This window comes from Berghia stephanieae, chromosome 4, assembly GCF_034508935.2.
Source record: "Berghia stephanieae isolate SIO BIC M18660-M18661 chromosome 4, UCSD_Bste_1.3, whole genome shotgun sequence".
Lineage (NCBI taxonomy): Eukaryota > Metazoa > Mollusca > Gastropoda > Nudibranchia > Aeolidiidae > Berghia > Berghia stephanieae.
The window spans coordinates 59,982,873-60,000,359 of NC_088363.1; the positions used below are offsets into that span (position 1 = coordinate 59,982,873).

Consider the following 17,487-nt stretch of genomic DNA (forward strand, 5'->3'; position numbering starts at 1 on the left):
AACTCTTTCCTATTCGAAGGAATGTTGACAAATCAAAAATAAATAAACTATCAAATGAAAAATATTTCAGTCCCTTTTATAACTTTTGTTGAATTTTAGATGGCATGCATTATTTTTGCGATCACGGAAGTGAAGTAGCCAATCCAAGTTAATGAAATGGGAATGATGGTGGAGTGACTCTGGAGGTTTGTTGGGGGGGGGGGGGGATTCAGAAGAGAAAGGAATGAAGCAACCAATGTGTTATAAAATAAATTATATTTTATTTCATTCTTCAAATCAAAACAGGCTATGTACTATGTACCAATGGAAATGGTACATTAAATATATCATGTTAAAAACGGGATATGGCACACTACTATAATAACCCACCCACCAAATTTAACTTTTAACTAGCGTCCCTTCCAAAGTCCTAAACCAAGAAACCATCCCTATTTTTCATTTATTGTCATACAATGATTTGATTAAAACACGATTCATCTTTCATTCCATTCTCGTCGACTCCCAGAATCCAAGAATATTAATCTTATTTCAAATCTCTCCTGTTACCCACACGACTCGGCAAGGGATGTGAGGATGTTTGCCGATAAAATGCGGAGAGAGGAATTGGCGGGTGCCCCCAGTGATGAATAGGACCTTTTCTGAGTAGAAGTTAAACAAGTGGTGTTGATGTTATTTCGAGAATGGTGATAGTCTTGTATGCAAACATTTACACTAAGGCAAGTTTTAAATCAAGAGTCCTTGCAGCTGCTTGGATATGGGTTGTACTACCACACACAGGCAAAATTTCTTTTTTCATTTTCCCCAAAAGACTGTTGCTTCATTATATATCGTCAATTTAATATTACTTTCCATCTTGTTATAACTTTTCAAATTTGAGATCTATTAAAGTCGCAGTTTGGGGGTTGATAAATTGGAGATCATTTTAATCTATCGGTTTTTTTAAAGTAAACAATTTCTGGTCAAAAAAGAACAAAAGGTGTTCCGACGGAGACCCTTTTTGGGGTGTGTTTGGTCAAATGTCACTAAACTTACCAGAGAAGAGCGCAGAAACAAAACGCGTTTGTGATCAGTATCGAATGGAATTAGTGGAGAAATTATGTAGTTCTATTTCTTACGTGACTAAATATGGCAAACGATGGTGTTGCTGTGACTTTGTTAAAAGACATTAAACTCGTTAACTAACCGAAAAAACAAAACAGATAAACAAAAGAAGAATGAAATTTTAAGAAGAAAACACGTAAATACAAACAAACAAACAAACACACACACACACACACACACACAAAACCAAAAACCAAAACGAAACAAAACAAAACAAAATAAAAACAAAACAATAACACGATAAAAAACATTACAGATGGTGTCCATTCCTTTGTTGTTGTTTTGGTTGTTCTTGTTGTCTGTTGTTGTTGTATGTCATTTTTCGTTTTTCGGAGAGAAAGAATGTAGATGGACATGTGTAATAATACCATAGTACACGATCAAACTATGGTCATTTTGACTCCTTGCCATTTATCTCAATGTAAGTGTGCTTTACATTCTTAGCAAGTCTTCAAGCAAATATCCTATTCATGCTATGCGTTTAGGTAAAATACTCATAATATTATGATTATTATTATATCATACACCAGCCGGATATAACATACCAACACACGAAACGTATGTAACCTTGAACGATTATAATCTGATTGATACCATTTAGTGAGAACGAACCATCAAAATGTCTGTCTAAAAGAAATAACAAAGAGCCGAGTTTCTTCTGTACTCATTCTAAATAAACATTATAGCTACAGGACTGCCTACTTGATAATTAAAAAAAATTCTTAATTCCTACGGGGAACTAAAAGCAGCCACTGCATAACTAACTTTAAATCACTAAATTGCCATCAACAGAAATAAATAGCGCTCAAAAAAGTTTTTAGCATAAGAGCTCTATAGCGCCAAAAACAGTTAAAAGCAGCTTTATTGGATTGAAGATGTTTATTGGATCTCTATTTGGAGCGTTTGGTGTGGCTTTGTTCTCTAATGGTATAGCACCACGCTTGGCCTGGTTCAAGTCCTGCTGTGGGCTGTGGAAAATTGAGTCTTTGGAATCCTTGTCAGTAACGGTGTTGTCTCTGTCGAAAAAAAAGTCGTTATATGCGTTATATCGTCCTTTGTGTTAAATGTTGCTGTTGGCTTCGGACCCGTCGTAAATATCGCTTTGAGCACTTCTCTATGATATTGTTCTATATAAAAGCTCAAGTTAGAATTGGTTGAAGTAGGCAAGTCTATAAATGTCTGATGACAGCAGTAAGGCTGAGAAATCGAAGTCGTATCAAAGTAGATCAAGAGATCACCATTAGCGTTTGGCGTCAGTATGCCGTGGAATAACATGCGTAATGGTTTTGTATTTTATATTCATGGACGCAAAAAAAAAAAAAATAAAAAAAAAAAAAGAAAAAAAATATCCAGCAACATTGAGTCTATTGATGCAATGATGACAATTTGATTACATGAAAGGAATCCGCTCTCTTGTAAAAATATGATAACGACAGATTTGGAATACTTATGGGTTCTTGTAAAGACGATTAAGTTAATCTTTACTGATAAAACTGACTTTCATTGGATGCCATGCATCATTAAGTTTTCATCTAGCTTTCTTTTACCTTCATTTACCCTCACTATTGAAAAATAATTATGAATGAACAAAATTGATAGAAATCAATGGCTAACCGGAGAAAAGAAAAAAAAATTGAGGCTGTTTATTGAGGACTTTAAACGATATATCAACCATGGGAAAACCACGAAGATAACAACAACAAGAAGGGGGAAAAAGAAGAAGAAGAAGAAGAAGAAGAAGAAGAAGAAGAAGAAGAAGAAGAAGAAGAAGAAACCAACAACAACAACAACAACAACAACAACAACAACAGCAACAACAGCAATAACAACAACAACGTGGAAAACAACAGAAAATACAAACAAAAATCAAAACAATGTAAAAGGACAACAATCTAAAAGAAAAAAATTTGGCGAAACTTCTGACCGTTCTTGGCTGAGAAAGATACGGATATAGATACATCTACCCGGAATTATTCAACCAACTTATCATGAATATTTATACAAAATCAATTTATATGTAATGAGACCAAGACAAACTGATCATGATATGTCGTGTAATGTTATCGAGAGGTTTTTTGTGTCTTGACGTTACAGCTCACTAGGTATCCAAACCGTTACATGGACAATACGGAGTTATAGTTAGACACCGAAGCTCGCCTAACGAACGACTTGCCCAACACGTGACCATTTTTTTTCTCGCGTCCTCTCGTCTAATCTCGTCACTCCCGAATAGAAAGAGGAGGCGGAGCTCATATGATATAACGCAATGAAAGTTCTGTCCGATGACGGGTGGGGGGATATCACCTCTCCAAAACTTACCTTATTATATGAGATCTTGAGATTCTTATCCAATCATCGATTGCTCGTTTGACAGTTCGCTTGTGAACAGTTAGGAGACCATCTCTTGATTTATGGGCAGGCGGCTTTGCGTAAAGGCGGTGAGTGTTGTATACATCAAAGAGTACCGCTGACCGATGGGTAAATAGTGGTTGTGTAACCCAAAAGCCCTGCCGTCTCGACTGCAAGGTCTTGTATGTAATAGTTGCGTCACCATCTCAAGGCTCAGGAATTAATTAGTGAGCTGATTCAAACAATGTGGGTTTCAAATTTATCGTATACGTAATCATTTGGAAGCTACAGAGAAAGGTGTTTTTGTGTAATCCCTTTCACACACACACACGCGCGCGCGCGCACACACACACACACACACACAAACATATACAAACAATACACAAACAATACACATCCCTGGTCATCTATTGCCTATATTATTAATGTTAATATATACATCCCATGCTGATTGTCACTACCCCCCCCCCCCCCAACCATTTCCACCATCCAAGTACCAGCGGCCTTTTCTCTTTGATTTCGTATCATGGTCTACCCGAAGCCCAACACCTCGATCGTTTGTGGGTCAACCCCCCCCCCCCCTCCCCCCACCTTCCCCCGTAATCAATTTATAATTTTCTCTCTGTATAGAGCGCCACATGCACAATTATATACTATTGAATGACACTGACCTTGCCCCTCCCCTAACACAAGCCAACAGCAACCCAAGCTATCCTCTATCACGTGACCTTAGATCCGATGCTGCATACCGCTTGAGAGTCTTCACTATCCAGATCTCGTTCATGGTCACGTGAGAAGGCTATATCCGTTCGGGTTCGGCGTTCGGGTTCGGCGTTCGACCCGATTTCGTTAAAAGCCTAATGTCCAGCCCTCTGTCCGGACGCTTTGACCATGTCGGTGAGGGTCATAACAAACCACGGGTATGGATTGCCTTTATGGCCATATAACACCGGGGGGAACCGGACCAGTGCTGCATTAGGCCTGTGTGAGCGGTCTTAAGGGACTAAGGAGTCAATCCTGTAACCATCTGGAGCATGTTACAATGGTTTTAAAGCAGTAATGGTTGGCGTGGGCTGGCTAATATTATATCAAGTGATTGCAAACACAGTTAACATTTCATTTTTAACAAAAATCACCCCCTTAAAAAATAAAATAGCTTTCAAAAGCGTAGGATTTTGACAAATCATTTCTTTTAAAAAGGATAACGTATGTCGATTGCTTTATTTCTTTGAGTTTTAGATCAATCGATACTATGGCTTTGAAGATATAAAAGTAACAAATTAGGGATCAGGCACTGGTGTAAGAGAAAAATCTGAAAAAGTATTATCATACAGTGCCAGACAAAGAAGAAAGGAAAACCCCCCCCCCCCAAAAAAAAAGAAAGAAAAAAAAGAAACAAACATAAAAACAAACCACCCCCCAAAAAATAATCGAACCTCAGTCATCAGAAGGCCTGAGGTTTTATCCCCAGTCGAAGAAGAGGGATCGGTTTTTTTTCCATGTGTTTTTATTTCTTGCTTTGTCTGGCACTGTTTCATCCTACCCTTTTTCAGATCGTTACGATTTAAGCTTACCTTTTAGATAAAATCCTCAGAGGATCACATTTATTTGTAGTTTACATTATGCTCAATTGACTCTTTACTCAAGTTGTCTCAAAGCTTAATCCAATGTCAGTTCATGCATCCCATTGCATCAAACAGCGTCTGGGTGGTTTTGATGATGACAATTAAATGTATAGCAAAAAGGATAAAACGTAGACTAGGCTAAAGTAATATGCGATGCATCATTTGAAGAATGTATACTATTATTGATTTTTAAACAATGAAATACCGGATTTTCAAAAATCATTAAATAAGTTTTGTTTACTTTTTTCAGCATTTAATTTTATCCCGACATTTACACGATTGATTATATGATAACATAAGTCAAATAGGACTATCTTTTTAAACACGGGATGGGGTGCTTGTATAATGTAGATGGACGATCATGAAAAAAATATATTCGCAATCCGTTACGCTCTACAAAAGCTTTCGGACATTCAAAGTGATGCGATATTACTGTCATAACACTAAAAATGGCATCTTTTGTCTCGGAATTTTATAAGGCTAAGCATTCATATTCATTGTAAGAGTGTGGACATCACTTGCAAGATTAAAGACTTGAGGCTAATCCATTGCTGTCCCAAACACACATGATGGCGATTGTAAGGTATTCCTCTACCTACCGCCACGACAAGATTACGACAGGAAAAAGACTTATTTTTCCATAAAACATTACAACTCGCCGACACGAATCTCTTCTTCTTTACTTGGTCATATTTCATCCGTTGGTTTCACTTTGTACTTTTGATTTGTCATCGTCGTCTCGGAGGGTTATGGCTAATTTATCATTGAGATACCCTCGTATTAAAAAAGCAATCAAATGAGGGAACAACTTGTGAATGGAGACAACAAAAGTGAAATATTATGAGCCAAAAAGATATAACATTTTATGATTCCACCCCCCTCCCCCCCCCCTTTTTTTTTTAGTCAAGTCAGAAAAAGATTGCGAGTAAAACTAATAGCTCTATATAATCCACAACAAATAAGAATATATATATATCTCAAGTGATCACAAAAAAGCGCCGCTGTTTATTTCTTTCTATTGTAAAAAGTTATAAATATATTGTATTTTCCAAACTTTTACTAATATTAGAACTAGATATTCTAGACCCATGTTAATAGAATTGCAAATCATCAATATAATTGGATCGGCGGTGATTGAATAATATAAAAGCTTGTAACACCACATAAAAATTTTGATATCGGCGAAAAGATGACGCAAATTGTTGTGGCATTTGCGCGTTGTAATTATTTAAAGAAGATTCTTGTTGCTATGCCATGTCAGACTGTGAACACCTTTATCCAGGAAGGGATTTCATTTTTATCCAGTATGGAATTTCATTTTTCAACAACATGATGCTACAAAATATAGCATTGTGGAGAACATTGTGCTTATTTGAGTCAATAAAAAATGAAAAGGCGCACAACTCTACTGAAAGATTTGAAAATTAGAAATGTATTTTTTACAGATAGATAAACAGATAACTTGATTTCCTTTTATAATTTAAAGTCAGTTTGAAAGTTTGTTGAGTCACACAGATATCATAAAATACGTACCGACGACACTAACACTCTCAAACGCAACCAATTTCGTCACTGTAAAAAGTACGACAGGAAGAACAGCCAAATGGATTTTGACCATTGTTTTGATTTTCAGCCGCCATTTTGATTTTAGTGAAGTATTGAAAGGTCTTACAAAGCAGTCCGAGGGTCTTTTTTACTTTTAGGGTTAGCTCGAGATCGAAGGATTTTTTTTTCTATGAGGGTTAGTCATCAATCTTAGTAAAGGTGCTAGGGTGTTTATTTTTCCATAAGTTAAGTAAAGGGGATACATTCCGAAGCTCCTACATCCCCAGTATAATGTATTCACTTAATGTAAATGTTGCTGCTCGAAGTTCGAAGAAATAAATAATAATGTGAAATTGAATGTAAGCTTCAATTTAATTACAAAAACAGATCAAATGAACGTTTCGGGTTTCCCCTTTATCAACAAAACAAGGATGAATGAAACACCACTGATGAATGAGAGAAGTGGTAGTGGCGTACTTAAGATGAATAAACAAAACATTGGTTGGCAGGAAATTAGTATGCTCCTATTTGTAAGGAAGCAGGAATTAAAATAGAATGTTAGATATTTCTAAAAGGTGCGCAGTTAATTAAGTGAAAAGACGGGAGGCGGGGAGGAACTGTGTAATGCAGTTTAGAAAGTGAAATATAAAAATGTGTAGACTGTTGTTGGAAGATAAATACAATGGAATTGAAAATCCTTTCTTAAAAAAATATAGTCTAGCCTTGTGGAGAACATTGTGCCATTTGAGTTAATAAAAAAAAATTATACGGCGCACAACTCTACTGAAAGATTTGAAAATTAAAAATGCATTTTTACAGATAGATAAACAGATAACTTGATTTCCTTTTATAATTTAAAGTCAGTTTGAAAGTTCGTTGAGTCAAACCGATATCATGAAATATGTACCGACGACACTAACACTCTCAAAAACAACCAATTTCGACACTGTAAAAAGTTGTCTGTTTGGCGTTTTTACGCAAATCGTCGCATTCGAAATAATGTATTCACTTAATTACTTTAAGAGTTTCAGACCTACACTAAGTTTTCAACAGTTTTCATCTATTTATGACATCAAGTATTATTATTGCCCCTTTGATGTTTTCAATGTGATGGTTTCGGGTGGATTAATACCCAGGTTTAAATTCTGTGGTAATAAACTAAAAAATAATAATAATAGTCTAAAAAAATCGAAATTTAAAACAAGAAAATAGGAGTTGCATTGAAGGTAAAATAAGGTTTTAGAAAGACCTTATTAAATGTTATGAATAGTCAGGTGGCTCCGTAGCGCAGTGGATAAGCTGTCAGACTCTAACCTTGAAAGATCTGGGTTCAATCCCATTGTGGACATTAAAAAAAATGTTTACTTTATTGAGAAATACATCATTTTCGTTGTTATAGTTACTGGACATATATGTAAAACCTTAAATTAATCTATTATTATTATTATTATTATTATTATTATTATTATTATTATTATTATTATTATTATTATTATTATTATTACTATTATTATTATTATTATTTATTATTATATTCTTTTAAAAAAAACGGTACCAGTCAATGTGTTATCGACGTGCATTTATATGTAAACGTCGATTGTTATCATTTTATAATATTTTATCATTATCATCAGTGTATTCGTTTACCGCGTCTTTGTCATTTTATTGGGTTTTTTCTTCTTCTTCTTTTTTTTTTGTTTGTTTGTTTGTTTTTGTTGTTTTTCAAAAACTTCCTGTCCCATCATTGTTTATGTCTATTTACTTTATCTACGCCATTCACACTACACATCTCTCATTCGTTCTTAGTGTCTTATTCGTCGTGTTTTGTTGATAAAGGGGAAATCAGAAACGTCCACAGTATGTCTTCGCCTATTAAATTGAGGCTTACAATTCAACACTTATTGTTATTTTTTCCTTCGACTTCGAGCTTCAAGCAGCACCATTTTCATTAATCAACCAGCAGCGCCAACGGAGGTGCATAAAAATGGTGCATTTTTGTACACCTTCAGTGGAGGTGCATAAAAACGGTGCCAAATGCCACCAAACATGATCACCAGAGTACTGTACTGTAAGGTAAGTTCTCGATATCAGGATCGTCTTTCAACTCTGCTCACGTCTGCTACTTCAGGTTTATTTTCGCAGTTGATTTTCTTACCACAACCTGTTTTCACACACAACTACATGTTGCTGTGTCACGGGTCAGAGGCTATAGCGGCTTACACTTCATGTTGGGCCACACAGAAAAATCAACAGAGGATGTACCAAGTTGCACAGACAACGTTGTTTACCAATCTGCCCTCATTAAATGATGGTGGTTATAATATCGAATGAAAATAGTTTCTTCCCCGCGAAATTGCGGGCTTTTTACTAGTATATATAAATACACACACACACACACACACAATATATATATATATATATATATATATATATATATATATATATATTATTATATATACGTATATATAATCTGTATTACTTCAAAATTTCCTTACACATTAATTAAAATCTTTGATTGGTTGAATTTTTTAACGCTTCCAAAAATGTTAGGAAAAGAATAGTGAAATGGAATTTGGATTCATAAATGCATATAAAATTGTTTTAAAAAATATCAATTATTGTTTTTTTATCTTTTGAATAATAGATTTAAATATACCATCTTAACAGCCCTACAACACTGATATAATGTTTCAGGTTCTGAAAAGGTTTATTGAGTAATACGCTTTACCGAAACATACTCTACCACTCAGAATCAAAGACAGTCATAAAGTGATGTGCAAAAGACCTCATATTTCAAGTGTTCTTTCTACCAATGATCTAGTATTTAAGATGATATTTTTAGAACTTGGATTGAATTTTGTTCCATAACGACCCGTTGAAAATAATTCATTTTTAAAAAAAGCTAATGGAACCGGGGAGTTTAATCCGATTTCTGCAGCGCTAAAAGGACAGAGTACTTGCTTGATGACTTTTGAACAGAAGAGCGTACATACACACTTTTACATATTTAAAGTACCCAACTACACAACCACTGCTGTGTGTTTTGAGGGCTCAGGAAGAAAAAACAAAAAAGAAACTCTATTTAGCCCCGGGGTCAAAAAGATCCCCTTGCATGTTTATCGAGTGCTGAACCAATTAAACTATTGGGAGCCCCATGAATCATGTATCTCGATTCATCTAACTTTTTACCCGGGCTTTCTAGTTAAATGGGTATTCTGGTAGCCCAGCCTTTCACTTAATTCCCAACCATCCACTCACTCAGTTATCAATTTCTTTAACCGGTCGATGTCCTTCGCTGTCCTTGTTTTAATTCCTCTTCTTCTCGCAATCGATAAAATTCCACTAAAGACGGTCGCATTCTACTTGATTACATAGCCAAGCTTTAAATGGAAGAAGCCCAGGGTGCGGTTTATAGTTCAAATCCCTTGAATGGGTCCATTAAGATGCTGTTTTATCTCAAGCGGTCTTCATTGACCAGTGGTCGAATCCCAATGAAAATGGCCAATGCTAGCTCCTGGAGGTCTTTCTGTCATTGTGTCGTTCCGGGGATGTAACTCCGATCTCTTACTTGTTTCTCACCAGGAGTGATTCTCCCTACAAATACACGAAGTGTTACTATGACGTCATCAAATTGTGCGCGCAACGTAACAAATGAAGTATAATGTATGAATTGCGTTTACTGGGCCATAAATGGGTTAGCGTTGTAAAGCCATTATCGATTTGATGGGAGATTGACACGAGAATGATAACCAAGTCTTTAAACATTCATAAACGTGAATCCAAATCAGCAAATTTTCTCTAAACCTCTCATAACAAACAAAAATTTATTGACAATGGGACATCCGGTGATTTATTGACAGCTGAATACACGATCTTTCGATCCCAAGGTAGTCAATTACAGTGACTAAATCATTTTGATAGTAATACTTCAAGAGTAGATAAGAGATACTTACTTATTCTTTCCTATGCATTCCTGATGCAATACCATTATCAGTTCTTAAGATGATCGATAAAAAAAAGAGAAAAAAAAAAAATAAACCGGGAGATATATTGAGTGGATGGTTTGAAAACGAGGGCATTAAAAATATGTGAAAAATGGTTATTAGTTAACAACCCAATTAATTATGAACTAATGTAAAGATAAAAAAAAATTACATTGGACAAGAAACTGTGATTTAAATTTAAAAAAAAAAGAGAATTAAAGTAAGGATTATGCTCTCGTCCCGACAGGTATTTGCGCACTCGTTTCACAAACAAAAAACTTGTATCGGCCGTCCATGGTGCAGTTCAGAATTGTTTCTCTGTCTACTCAGTGGATATTGGATAGCTGTTTTATTTTAATCAGACGGAAAGAACTTAGCAATCTACAGAAACAATGGCAATTTCGATATAAATTTACATTCATGAAATTATCTTTATAAGGTCGAGGCTGTCAGATTTATTAATGGACGCATCTTTGGTTGAATGAATGAACAATCGAAGAAATAGATATAGATATTAACCAATAAATGGATATTCATATAGTACGTTACAGTGCAGTGCGTTTGGCGCCAAAACGGTAGGCCTTCTATATGAAAAAAAAAAAAACCATTAAAAAAACAAAGCCTCGGTGGTTTGAATATGACTATAAATACATTAAATAGACGTCAAGGTAGATTTGATGATGTTTTTATATGTTAATATTTGTATTTATGGGGTGATAAGATGAGAATCAAACCCATGGAAAATGATAATAGCACTATACATATTTGATATATTACAGCGACGGTTGGTGTAAACGAAAACCTGGCGTTTTCACTTGAGGTGATAGTTGATCGCATCAGACTAGGTGTAACCCGTCGCCTCAAAACGGTATGTATTATATCTGGGTGTTTTAGACATTGGAAATGGGATTTATAGAAAATATAAAACAAAACAAAACAAAACATGAGTCTTCCGTTGCATTTATATACTATGCTTTATTCAGAATAAATATAATTTGTTACATTCGAAACAAACTAAAATCTTATTTTCCAATTATTTTAACTTAAATTTTTTTTTCAAATCTGCTTCACTCCGGCAAATAAAAACACACAAAAGAACAAACCAAAAAAAAACCAAAAACAAAACACAACAAAACAATAACAAAAAAAAACAAAGCAAAACAAAACAAAACAAAAGAAAAAAAAATCAAAAAAGAAAACGAAGAAAAAAAAGCAAAAAAGAAAATAAACAAAAACAAAAAAGCAAAATTAAAAAAACAAAAACAAAACAAATAACAAACAAAACAAGACAAGAATTGCAAAACAAAACAAAACCAACTATTATATTATGATGTTATGTCGAGGTAAACCATGTCCAAAATGATTTTAAGTTTAATAATATAATATGGTCGAAGACATGGCATTTTATTACTTGGCTCGTCATATCGTTTTGTGGTGAGGTTCACATATAATTATTGTTACAATTTAATCTAGTTGTCCTCACAAGACGGTCCAAAGAGACAAATTGAACAAAACTAAGAATGTAAGAATATAAAGTATCACCTGCATCATGTTTTGTGAAGAACTTAAATTTTAATGCAGTTGTGTATACCTGAAAAGAAGATTTTTCAATCTCCCTCCCCCCCCCCTCTCTCTCTCTCTCTCTCTCTCTCTCTCTCTCTCTCTCTCTCTCTCTCACACTCCCTTGCTCATTCGCACTCCAGTTTATAATTCCTTTTTTTCCTCCCTGTCATGACCCTTTAACATAAAAGTTAAATATACAAATTAATAAAGATAGAGACATAGGTACATAAGATAGATTGGTAGTTAGATCTTTAGATCATAGAAAGATGCGGAGAAATTATGAGAAAGCTAAAAACTAATATTAAGATTGATAGACGGTTTATAATCCTACCTTTATTAAAAGTAATGATTTTAATATTTATGCTTTCGACGACTTTTAGACATATTCAGGAACCCGAATATCATTATTTTACCTAGTATTTAATTGGTCTATTTAGTACCACTTTATTTTCTTCTAAAAGAACAAAACAAATATTTAAATCAAAGTTTGTCTAAATATTTGAGTATTTTGCTTCCTGAATTATGAAAATGTTCCAAATAGTATGCTATTTTTATAGATTTTTGTACACCTAGTGCGCCTATGTGGTCTTGTGGTAAGAGATTCGCTTTCGGATCGGGAGGTCCTGGGTTCGAGCCTCGCTCGGTGCATAGTTGAGTCCTTGGAAACGGCTCTTACTCACGTTCTCTCACCGTACTCAGGTGTAAAATGAGTACCTGGCCGTTAACAATGTAGTATCTGTAGAAAAAAAAAATGCAATATCGCCTAACAGCGTCATGTCTCGTTCACATGTTACGTGTTGCTGTTGGCCATGAATTTCTTGTAAAGGGCTTGGAGCACGTTTTGTGGATCTCGCGCTATATAAAAGCTCAAGTTTTTTTTTTTTAAAAGGAATCAAGAAAATTATTTTGAATTCTTATAGGTTACTGTCTTTCACGAATAGCAATGGTATCACTAGTTTTATGGCCCTCTCATTTTTTTCAACTTCCAACTTTGTTAGAACGCTGACCGCCTATTGAGAAGGCGACACTCAATTCCCTTGGCCACCCACAGTTTTATTGACGCGGTGGTATGTTTCAAGGACAGGAGAGGGGATAAGAAGAAGGGCGGGGGTTACAAGGCCTGTAACACTATGTGGATGAATATTACATCTGTTAAAAGGACATAAAGAAGTAAACCCGTAAGGTTTCTGAGATTTTTATACACCTAGATTTATAAGATTTTGAAACCGCCTTCCTAAATCAATTTTGTACATTTCTTGATCAAACAGTAAACAAATCAAAACCCACATGAACATTTTAAAGATCGTATTTTCTCAAATACAAATACAATGTTACTGTTTCAAATTCACTCAAAGCGCTATAAATGCTTCATTCATTCCCATAAACTTGAGCTTGTGTTCAAAGCGCTTTAGAAAGGGTGCCTAGCCAACATCAACACTTAAAATAATATAGAACGAGACATGACGCCTGTTAGGCAATATTACAATTTTTTTTCTCGGACAGACACAACACTGTTAACGGGCAGGTACTCATTTTACACCTGAGTACTGTGAGAGAAAGTGAGTAAAGAGTCTTTTCCAAGGACTCAACTATGCACCGAGCGAGGCTCGAACCCAGGACCTCCCGATCCGAAAGCGAATCTCTTACCACAAGACCACATAGGCGCACTAGGTGTACAAAAATCTATAAAAATAGCATACTATTTGGAACATATATCATAATCTTAATATTTGAGATTTCAGCAGGTTTGGAATTTTCATTCATTCTCCTCCATGGGACGGATTAATTCAAAGAAAATTTCTTACTTCAGAACTTTATGTTCATTTTCAGTATCTTCACCACCCCAGTATAATACTGTTTTATACGATTGGTCACATATCTAGCCATATTATACAGATTTGTAAGTAGGGATTTCATTTCAGACATCACCAACACTATTACAATCTGCTATAGACTGTGTCAGGTTGTGATAGTAATCATTTTCGAGTCATGAAGCTGACAGTACAGAGAAGTTTATTTAGATTTCTATGCGAAGGTTAGAAATTGCTGGCTATCCGTTTGACAGAAGACTGGTTCATCGAAAAAAAATATCTTGACTTAATTCGGGATCCCGGAATTTTTACGTGGTTAAACGAGTGCTCTACCAATTGAGTTATCGGGACACAAACGCTGCAACAAAAAGAAAAATAAGCAAATGACATATTGTTTATTTATAGCTCTATGTGTATAGTGGAAGGGGCGAAACATTCACATACTTTTCTTTAGTGAGTATTTGGATTTGTTAGGAATGTCTGTCTCAAAGTACATAACAGAACTAAAATTGCCTCAGAGATATTGTGAACAAAGCTTTAATTATTATTAAAATATAGTTTTCTTCTACTTCTTCTCCACAAGTTGAGCTGTAAAAAATTAACGTGAAATAAATGGGCACAGCGGGAGATTAGTCGGTCATCACCGAAACGTGCGACACCAATTTTGTCTGTCTCTCCAGTAGGAAAAAAAAGTATTTTGTGTCTGCCATAAAAAAAATTAATGACAAATGTCAGATTTTATCCCCTTACAGTCAGCATACGTACCCAAACAACACAAAATTTAATATCTTGGAATGATTCATTAAAATTCATTTTAAACAAAATTAATATCCCCTCTGTGTCTAGGAATAAATATAGAAATTCTCTTGCAATAATGTCGTGTGTGTGTGTGTGGGGGGGGGGGGGGAGAAAAAAATAAAGGAACAAAGATATACATAAATAGATATTAACATTTATATAGAACATTTCAAAGAATTTACCCTGCTCAATGCGCTTCAAAATGTTTCAAAATCTATTCCCCCAGCAGACCATTTCATACGGAACTATCCATCTTCTGTTAGGCGTCCTTTTTCTACTGGCACTCTTACAATATCCGTCACTGCCAACAGCCAGCTTCTCATTCACACCTGATTCAAGTGGAATAATGTGTGTTAACTGCCATACCAAAAGATACAACCTCGGGACCAGAATTTCCCATGATCACTGTCACATTCACGGTCACTGACCATGCTTAAAATTGCTTGATAAGACGACGACACACTGAGCCACCGAGCCACCTTAGAATACAAAATTGAATACACTACAATTTGATATGATATTTAAATTTCATTATTGTCATTGTAATTTTTTTTCCGACAGAGACAACGCTGTTAACGGTCAGGTACTCATTTTACAACTAAGTACGGTGAGAGAATGTGAATAAAGAGTCTTTTCTGAGGACAACTATGCGCCGAGCGAGGCTCGAACCCAGGAGCTTCCGATCCGAAAGCGAGTGCCATACCACAAGACCGCAAAGCCGCACCCGGGATTGATCTCACGCTTTGGAAACCTGAAAAAATGCATGCTCCCATTCAAGTTTCTGAATGAAAACAAAGCCTCTAAGTTAATACAGAGCTCACCAAGAGGTGATAGGTTGATCCATGTCCTTATATGGCAGCTTCTGTCCATGACCAAAGTTGGAGAGATTTTCCTAGTCATGTTCAGTCCAGCAATAACATACGCTTGAAAGCTGATGTAGAATTTGGCCTTTGAAAAGGGGTATCCAGCCAAGGATGCGTGTTTGGCCCACTGCTGTTTGATGAGTTGTTGCAGGAAAGCTGGTTTGTGGTTGAAGGGAATTCACCCAAAGTCCAAATATATACAAACACACATACACACACACACACACACACACACATAAACAGACACCTACACACATGTATTCATACACACACACAACACACACACATACACATACACGCCCACACAATCACAAACAGAAGCATAAAAACGTTCCACAACAACGACTTGGTGATGTCGTAGCTTAAAATACATTTGGCGGGTTTAGGGAGAAGATATATCTATGTTGACACTGTTTGTTCGTTTTATTCTCTTTTTTTATTGACGACATAAAAAAGATCTTTACATAAGGATCATGCAGCGCCATCTACATAATAAACCCGGTGTTTTTAACTGCCGTCTCTGTAGGATGATGTAGATTCGATATGGTGGTTGCCTGGTCATTAATGTAGTGACTCTTTTGAGACATTATGTCCATTTGATGGGACGCCAGTCTATCGCTAAGTACTTTCAGCCATATTTAACAGACCAGTTACCCAAAGTTATTGTAATGTATAAGGTCCATGGATATGACGCTAGTTTATCGTAAAGTACTTTCCGTCGCGTCATATGTAATACACCAGTTCCGAAGTTATCCAAAATCATGGAGGTGTACGCTTGTAGCCTTTTGAGCATACGCTCTAACTTATCGCAAAGTACTTTCCACGAGATGTAACATCCCAGTAACCCGAAGCGAAAGTTATATATTATGTAAATGTCCTTTAAAGGGTCGAAGGAGTCGGAGTTTATCTCAAATTCGAAGCGTTATAAGGACAGCAACAATTGGTCGCTATTCTTTGGATAGGATATTAGCTAATCATAGCAAACTGTTAACCAGGTGTATTGGTCATTTATGTAGCAGTCTTTAAGAGCCAGAAGGTCTCAGGAGCTGGTGTGAATCCCAGTTTCTGAAGTGTTAAACGAACAGAAACAATTTGCTATTCTTTGTATGAGCTTTAAAAAATTGAGCTTTTATATATCGCAATATCCACTAAATGTGCTCAAAGCGCTTTACAAGGGGTCCCTGGCCAACAGCAACATTCAACATGTAGGACGGGACATGACGCCTGTAAGGCGATATTACATTTTTTTCGGACAAAGGCAACGCTGTTAACGGCCTGGTACTCATTCTACACCTGAGTACAGTGAGAGAATGTGAGTAAAGAGCCGTTTCCAAGGACTCAACTATGCGCCGAGCGAGGCTCGAACTCAGGACCTTCCGATTTGAAAGCGAGTGCCATACCACAAGACCATATAGCCGCACGCTAGTCCCTGTAGAAAAGTAGGCTCTCCAAAAGATCCTTTAGAACCACCAGTTCCATGATAGACCTTCACAGCTATTTGGCCCAATGGAGCCCGAGTTCATCCCAGTTTTATAGTGTGAAACGGACAATGACATTTGCTTACTACCGCAAAGACCCAGCTACCCAATCGCTGCTGGGTGGACAGGGGTGTCAGAAAATAATCTTGACTTCACCGGGGATTGATCTCATTCCCTTGACTTGTGAAGTGAAGTGAGTGCTCTACCAACTGAGCGATCAGGTTCATGGAGCCAGTTTCTTAAGCGTTACACCGACATGAATTACTAACTACCATTTGGATAAGATGTTTGTAATCTCAAAGAACTTTCCACTGGATTAAACAAACAACCCCCCCCCCCCCCCACAACCCAGTTACCCAATCACTGTTGAA

The 17,487-nt window shown here is 36.0% G+C and overlaps 1 long non-coding RNA gene across 2 annotated transcripts; it reads right to left on the reverse strand.

The window, feature by feature from the left end:
• Positions 1-275: 275 nt before the first annotated feature.
• On the reverse strand, positions 276-10,131 carry LOC144972056 (uncharacterized). 2 transcript variants are annotated; one of them, XR_013645251.1, is made up of 3 exons: positions 9,879-10,131; positions 5,025-5,153; positions 276-638 (listed from the first exon to the last, which is right to left on the reverse strand). It is a non-coding gene; the product is annotated as an uncharacterized LOC144972056 (long non-coding RNA). The 2 variants fall into 2 exon arrangements; XR_013645250.1 differs by having other exon boundaries at positions 276-2,117.
• Positions 10,132-17,487: the final 7,356 nt, after the last annotated feature.